This window comes from Cibotium barometz, chromosome 57 (assembly GCF_041138505.1).
Source record: "Cibotium barometz isolate CiBa-2024 chromosome 57, ASM4113850v1, whole genome shotgun sequence".
NCBI lineage: Eukaryota > Viridiplantae > Streptophyta > Polypodiopsida > Cyatheales > Cibotiaceae > Cibotium > Cibotium barometz.
Genome location: NC_141102.1, coordinates 23,258,561 through 23,266,233, shown reverse-complemented (window position 1 = coordinate 23,266,233; position 7,673 = coordinate 23,258,561). Strand labels below are relative to the sequence as shown.

Sequence of the window (7,673 nt, the reverse complement as noted above, 5' to 3'; positions counted from 1 at the left end):
AGAGGGATTTTCTACAGATAGAGAACACTGAAATAAAAAAACTAAATGGGTTGTATGCAGAGAAGCTTATGGAAAACAAAGAAACAATTCAAGACTTGGAGAAAAATATTGATGCTTTAAGGAGAAAGGACACAGCACTAGGGCCACGTAAAAGAAGAAGGCAACTTTGCAACATAGAGAAAATGAAAATTGGAAGTGGAGGGACGAAGAAGCGAGTATAGACTATAAGGTAATGTTAACTAGACATAAGTAGTCAGATTTGATGTTATTCTTTTTTTAGATCTTTACTTCATCTAGAGTCCAAGGTACATTCCAAAGCTGGAGTGCATTACAGTCATTTGGTACCAAAAGGAATAGTGGAAGATCAAAAGAAGTTTCAAAAAATCAATGAGAAGCATGTGTCTTCTTTTATGAACAAGAACCAGCTCGATGCAACTCAGGTGCAAGCAACTCACGTGCAAGCAATGCTGGATGAGACTGGCATCTCTCAGAAAGCATATAGTATACTATTTAAGGCACTAGCAAAGAAATGTCAAAGTAAGAAGCATAAAGGTTCGTTACTTCCAAGACTAATGCAAGTAAAGTCTGCATGCTAACATGTGAACTCGGAGGTGTTTGAGAAGCTTGGTTCACCAGTACATATTGAAGCAACATTCATTGCTAAAGACAGAGAGGTACTCTTTAACTAGCACAACAATATTTTCTTTGATCTTGAAGCTTTGCTTAGGTATGGAGTTCAGTTCTTTGAGATTAGTCAAGAAGAATGTGAAGGAGTTCTAAAATTTGTTTTGAAACTGGATGAGTGTGAGATTTTAAAGAACAGAAAAATGGAGAGGGTTACTAACTCTAATGAACAGGGCCTTAGACACATCTATTACAAAAGATGATGCAAGATATTTCAGTGTTCAATCAGAGAATAACATATTGTTACTTGGATCTTTTGAGGTATCTTCTTTATCATTGAATATGATTGTGTATTACGTTGAAATAATTTAAACATGAAACTTGTATTAAACATGAGCTTCTTCCTAATGACACAGGTGGATAAAGAAGACTTTAAAATTTTGCATTGGGTGTTTCATCAAACTATAATTTCATCACTGATTAGTGAGCAAAGAAAGGGAAGGGCCCTTCATGTGCCTGGGTTCGGTGACTATAAAGTTGAATGGCACATGGCACGTGATTTGAAGACCTTAAAATGCATGTATAGCATAACCAAAGGTGAAAATGCAAAGAAAGGGAAGGGCCCTTCATGTGCCTGAGTTCGGTGACTATAAAGTCGAATGGCACATGGCACGTGATTTGAAGACCTTAAAATGCATGTATAACATAAGCAAAGGTGAAAATGCAAAGAGTCCAGGTCTATATTGCATGTCAAGTGCCAAGGTTTTAGATCGTGTACTATGGAACAAAGCTCCTGATAGGGATTTAAAAGATAAAGATAAAGATTTCAAAGTAGTGCTTGATATTCCTCTATCCAGAGTGCACATATGCACATTGCATGCACTATGTAGAATTGTAGAGAAGCTGGTGTATTTGTACATATGCTTTGCATGGACATTAAAGCCTAAGAAAGAATCTCTAAAAGCAATCAAAGCAATAGAAAAAGTGCTATTAGACATTGGCTTGCATGGGGGGCATGTTAAAATTGAGGAGGATGATAAGCGGTCACAAGGGGGCAACAAAGTACTAAGAAAACCATCAATAGGTGGTGTGAAAGCTAAATGATTTTTTTCATACTGCCTCAAAGACTGTCGAGATAAAAACAAGCAAAAGATGGTTAATCGATGGAAAGATCTACATAATGCAGTCAAGGACATTGGGAATGAAGGTTCAATCCAAAATCGGAAGGCAGATGTGTGGATTTCACTTGACAAGATCTTTGCATTCATGGAGAAAACGAGTTGGAGCAATAGTGAGATAAAATTATTTGAAAACATATTAGAGACTTGGAGGAAGTCATTCATTGCAGGATGGAGTGATCAACATGTAACTCATTACATGGTAAGAACTTTAAAAACTGCTGCAATCTCAATACTATGAGACTAACTAATACATACATCTGATTTTTTTCTGTTGTCATTGATTGCACCATATACTATATAATCATACACCATATTTCACAAAGACATACGGTTCATTGTCAATATGGTCAAGTCACATTACATGGCAAGAACAGGTTACTTTAAGCACACTAGACATGGTGGAGGCAAGAATTGAGCCAATAGTCTTTTAGAGTTACATCAATGGACTTATAAGAAATTGATTCACAAAGCAAACAAAAAGACACATTCAAGTCCTCATTATTGACACGTGCAATACAATTGATTAATAAAGAAAAGTGACAATGTGCTTGGAATCAGTTAACTGCGAGAGAGTGCCAATAGTTGTGGCGTCACTCAAGAGTCAAGGTTAGGAGAAGGTTGTCCAGATGAGGTGGGCTTGATCTTCTTCATCTTTCTTTTCCTCTTCTTCCTCCTTCATCTACTGGGAGATCTATTTTTGGCATCTGCACCATTAGAGGCAACAGTTCCGACCGGCTTTTTCTTATCCTTATTAGATATCTTTTTCCATATATGGATGCAATGTGTATGGGTCTGTAATTATCGCTACAATAGCATGCACTGTATATGACAGGTAGTAGGGTGATCTTACTGCAGCCATACCCCTGACCAAACACCTGCAGTGTAAATTGTTTCTCGACAAGCACCACCTTCTCAGCATTTAAAGGCACTTCGTGTCCTAGTGCATGTAATGAGATAATGAATCTGCGTAAGAAGAGATACACATGGAAAACTGTGCATAAATGATGCATCAAGATGAGAGGAAACATGAGCTTTTGGGGCTAGATTTGCATGCCGAGTAGAAGTGGTGGATTAACCTGTGCATGCAAGCATATTGAATTTTTCTAAATTATCTTCTCCGAGTAAGTGTGAGGGAATCGAGCAACAGTAATCATGGAGTGGACAGCATCAAGTAGCGTGCAGTTCTTGTGCCACTCAGCCACCCCATTTTGTCACATTACATCAATTTGGCAAAGCTTAAAAGGGTGAGATACATGAGTCATACATCATCCATGATGCAAAAAAGTGCATCCCTCAATCACCTCTACTTCTCCTTGATTACCTCCTAAAAGGTGATCTCTCACTAATTTCTCCATGAATCTCTCTCCTCAACTTTTTCACCTCAATCATGGAAACTTCTAATTTCTACTATGAGGCTTTAACCTTAGCGTAAATGCCCAATGCTTAAAGCGCTACATCCAATCTTTGTTAACATCAATTTGTCCAACCATTTTGGTTGGTATGTGACCTAAATACTCTATGCAACAATTAAGGAAGAAAAAATAAAAAATTTCTAATTTCTATATGTTGAGACTTCAAAATTGTGCTTTTACATCTAAGGATGTAAAACCTTTCATTCTCGCCTTCCAAGATGGCAATGCCTTCATTGGAGCCATATCTTCATGGTGATACCGAAATCACAATCAATAGTCCTTTAGTTAGATACATGGCTAAGGAACCTCTATTATTTTAAAGATGTAAATCCTACCATCAAATATATTCTTAATAATTCTATGTATTCTTTGTTGAGATGTCAAGCTCAACATGAGCTGACACTCATAAGACGCCTGCATGACTGTTCGACATTTATATCACTCGTGGGTTTGGTAGCTGGCACCAACATAGCTTCACCTCCCATAGCTTCTACAACTAGACTACTACACCAACTAGTCCACATCTACCCACTCCTCTTAGCGTGTTTACATTATGGACCGCTTGTATATACTCTATTATGTGTGTTAGTAACTTTATCTTCTTTGTAGACCTCTTTTGTTGTGTGAAGAAGGAGAAGAAATTTCAACCTCTCACCTTGTGTGTTCTCTTCAAGGGTTTGTGTGAGTGTGTGTGTGCTTGCAACAGCTCAATCTCTCTTCTCCCCTGCATACTTTCATGGTATCAGAGCCTGGTTCATGCTAAGGACTGAGCGGCAACAATCAAGAGAAGCACAAGAAGCGGTACGAGGGTAAGAAATTCATCTACTCTTCCCCCTTTTTGTGTTGGCTACTACACCCTTATCGGGAGCTCTTCGGGAGAGGCACTAGCAAAAGAACTCTGATTGAGGAGCTTTCTTTGTGGGAGCAAAGCTACAGGGCAACTATAATGACTATTGGATGACCTTTTTTCGAGTAAAAAACGTGTTTCGGGCACGTCTGGACCTCCGTTTTTCAATTCGCAGAGGTTCACCAGCACCGGGCAAGTTTCGATTCTCTATAGAACTCTATTTTTTAGAACTGGAGGATGGGTGATTGGTTGTGCAGACACTGCGTGTGTTGCAAAGAGGTCTCAAGTTGCCATTGGGTGTATGTATGCAAAGTAAGGTCACTGGTTGTGACAATTTGGGTGCAAAGTAAGGTCATTGGTTGTGACAATTTGGGTGCAGTATAGTACCGCTGGCAGAGAATACAGCAGCTTGCGCAGGTCAAGCGGCGCAAGTCAAGCAAGAGTGTCATGCTGGTAAATTTGTGTTGTAAAAAAGATGTCAAATGATAGAATAAACCAAATTGTTGCATAGAAGCTTAACAAGAACAACTTCCATGCTTGGAGGTTTAGATTGACAAATTTTCTCATGGGAAAAGGTTACTGGGACTACATTGAAGGTGAACATGAGGAGGCACCGGAGATAAATCCAACTACTACAGATATAAAAGAGCTCAAGGATTAGAATTAACGAGCAAGGAAATTCATGTATTGGCTTTCTATCATGATAGAGGACACTATGATTAGGCATATACAGGATGCCAAGTCACCTAAGGAGACATGGGACACCTTGGTGAAGCTGTATGAAACCAACACCAAGGCATGAAAAATTCAATTGAAGAATGAGCTTCATACTGTGGAAAAGAAGAATATGTTTTGAATAATTATGCTTTGAAGATCAAGGGCATTGTGGAATCCCTTGCATCAATTGGTGTTTCTGTTGACAATGATGATAAGGTGAAAGTGTGTCTATGTGGTCTCGGGCCACAATACAAGGCATTCAAGACGTCTATTCAGACTTGGGAGAACATTCCCAACTCCAGAGATTTGGTGTCAATGCTGATCATTTGAAGAGAAGAACTTGGGTGCACAACAATAGTCTTCACAAAACAGAAACAGTTCAGAGCAATAGGCCTTCTACTACACAAGTGACGTAGAGGTCATGGACGTGGCCAAGGTCGTGGCCAAATAGGTAATCAGAATTATAGTCAGCAACAACAACACCAACAGTCCCAGGATTCCCAACAACAACATATAGGTGGAAGAGGCAAGTTTAGAGGCAGGGGGAGTCAAGGAGGTCAAGGTAATTGGCAAAGGCAGCATAATGATAGTACACGAGGCTATTTTTACTGTGGTAATCCTGGGCATGTGCAGGTAGATTTTTATAAGACGCAGAGTGACATGCGAAATAGAAAAGTGCAGCAAAACAACTATGCATCCTCTAGCAGAAATAATGAGGATAATGAGAGGTTGTTTGTTATGCAACATGTGGTTAATGATGTGTCTGAACATGATGTAGCAGCATGTAATGATGATGTATGGTAGGTTGATTCAGGTGCTTCAAACCACATGACAAGTCATGGTGAGTGGTTCAAAGAAATTAAGAGTCTTGAAAGACCAGGTTTTGTTGAAATAGGGGATGATGCTGCTCATCCGATTGCCCATGTTGAAGATGTGCCATTGTCTATACAGGATGGTAAAGTGAAGTACCTTGCAGATGTACTTCATGTTCCAAACATTACAAAGAATCTAGTTTCTGTTGGGGCCAGATGATTGAGTAGGGTTTGCAAGTTCGGTTTAACCCTAATGGATGTTATGTAGAAGACTTCAAAGATAAGTGCAAGGTGGTTGCAAAATGTTTACATTGAATGTGAATATGCCTAAAGTGAGTGCTGCAATGTTTGCAAATGGTTCAGGAGTTGTTGCAGATACATACATTTGGCATAAGAGAATTAGGCATGTTAATGTGCAAAGAATGAAGTCTATGCAGACTAAACAAATTGAAACAGGGCTGCCTAAGTTTAAAGTTGAAGATATGCAAAAAGTTTGTGAAGCATGTCAATTTGGAAAGAAAACAAAACATGTATTTTCACATGACAGAAATGTGAGCAAGAATGTTTCATTGATGACCACACGAGGAAAGTGTGGGTGTACTTCATGAAGGAGAAGAGTGAAGTGTTTACTCATTTTCAGAATTTCAAAGTTATGGCTGAAAAATAGACATGAAAGCATGTGAAGTGCCTAAGGTCAGATGGAGGGCGAGAATACTTCTCCAATGAGTTCTCTTAATTCTTGCAAAAGAATGGCATTCAGAGACAATTTACATGTAGATATACTTTGCAGAAAAATGGAGTTGTTGAGCAGAAAAACAAGAACATTATAGAGATAGCACGAGCATTGATGGTTGAGAAGAATATGCCACATAGCTATTGGGATGAGACTGTGTCTACAATAGTTTATATCCTGAACAAGACTCCTATTACAGCCACACTGTTGAAATACGTGGATCAAGTGCCAAGCTATGGTGGATCAAGGTACAATAACAAATCCATGATAGGAAAGAGGATTAATTAATACTTAATTGAGGAGACAATGTACTCAACACAAACTCATAAACTCCATAATCTCATTGTTATAATCAAGATCCATACACCCATATTTATAGCCTTGGGAAGGGCTCCAATCCATGCTTTTTGTGCACCCTACTGCCAACCATGTGTTCATCAATGCTCACACTACATTGCAACCTTGTGCTTTCCATGTGTCACCTTTTGACCATTGACTTGACCTTTTACAAGTGACCATACAAATCAACCTTTGATATTAGACTCTTAGTCTATTCCTTTGTCCAGTGTGCATGCTTATTTTCTTGTTCAAGTGACTCACTGGCTACCTTTCTTGTGCTACATGGCACCACATTTCTCAACACCCCCCCTTGGTGCCAAATCTTTGGGCTACTCAAGGTGGTTGGATGTTGGTTATATAAGGTTGTTTAAATTTTTCCTTTCGCTGTGAGCAACTTTGGCCCATGTGCTACTTTGGCACTTCCCCCCCTTAATGCTACTTTGGCTCTTAGGTGAGGGATGAATTTCTAGCTTGGGTACATCATCGGTCCCAGAGGCTAGATACAAGCACTTTTTTTAGGAAGTAGGATTTTTTTATTTACAACAAATTTTTGTTTAAGAAGTGGGTAGTGAGGGAATTTTAGCGCACTCATTTTTGGCAGTGTTTCAAGGATTACATATTTTTGGTGAAAATATTTTGTGGATGACAAAAGAAATAAATCCACGTCATAATTGACAGAAGCCAATGAATATTCCATGCAAGATTATGAGAAACGCTACATGAAAGGTTAAATTTGTTACCCATAGTAGTTGCTGATTTGCACCCATCTGAACACACCCTTATGTAGGGTTCTTTTCCACCATAATTTTTAAAGGGTTAGCCTTTAGCCATAAAATATCATATCTCTTATCTCGGTTCTAGTCTCAGGGTTGAAGAGGTCATGCAAGGCGGATCATTGTGATGGCGATGGTGAGCTTTCAAATGAGGCGTCATACTTGTGTGAGGGTCATCGAATGAGGTGTCGCACAGCCATGAGTGTGCAAGGGTCACCGAATGAGGTGTTGCACG

At 39.1% G+C, this 7,673-nt stretch overlaps 1 pseudogene; it reads left to right on the top strand.

Annotated features, from left to right (window-relative positions):
- Window positions 1-849: 849 nt before the first annotated feature.
- On the top strand, window positions 850-2,043 carry LOC147606574 (uncharacterized; annotated as a pseudogene).
- The last annotated feature ends 5,630 nt before the right edge of the window (window positions 2,044-7,673 follow it).